General features: G+C 37.3%; 1 pseudogene; it reads right to left on the bottom strand.

The window, feature by feature from the left end:
- Positions 1-258: 258 nt before the first annotated feature.
- On the bottom strand, positions 259-438 carry LOC129236501 (U2 spliceosomal RNA; annotated as a pseudogene).
- Between the last annotated feature and the right edge of the window lie 210 nt (positions 439-648).

Below are 648 nucleotides of genomic sequence, written 5' to 3' on the forward strand. Positions count from 1 at the left end.
TATAAAGTTCATATTTTATTTTCTTCATTTTATTATTATTCATCCTCAATGTTTTCAATTTCAACAAATGATACGAGTGGCTTATGATAGCTAAAATATGATACAAATGCTTTGGTTTCGATGTTGTCAAAAAAAATACCCAAACGGACCGAAGAAACAGACTTACAAATTTCTTCCATTTTCGTCTACTTGTATTCATATAAAAATTTATGTCTCTTCCCACCAAAGCTAAATGTATTAGTATATTTCTTCTTGTATTTATTCAAGGCCGAAATCCCGGCGGTACTGCAATACCGGGCCAACCCGTGGCAGAGGTGGAGCAAGCCCCTAAAACACTCCGCCCATTTCCAAAAATCAGTTTAACATTTGTTGTCCTCCGATGGAGGATATATCAGATATTAAGCTGATAAGAACCTTTAGGCCAGCACCGGCAGCATGGCGCGGTAGCCGAGCGACTAGCAATGTGAGCTTCCGATCCAAAATCCTTGGTTCGAATCACAAGAAAAAATAAAAGTTATTTAGTTCGTCGCTACGTTTATATCAACATATAATACAACGCTTCGTAGCCAAGAGGGTCGCTTTTTCGTTTCACTTTTTCTCAAATCACTCCCAACGATTCTAAAGAAGTTTTCACTTCAAAAAAGTAAG

Source organism: Anastrepha obliqua, chromosome 1 (genome assembly GCF_027943255.1).
Source record: "Anastrepha obliqua isolate idAnaObli1 chromosome 1, idAnaObli1_1.0, whole genome shotgun sequence".
Taxonomy (NCBI): domain Eukaryota; kingdom Metazoa; phylum Arthropoda; class Insecta; order Diptera; family Tephritidae; genus Anastrepha; species Anastrepha obliqua.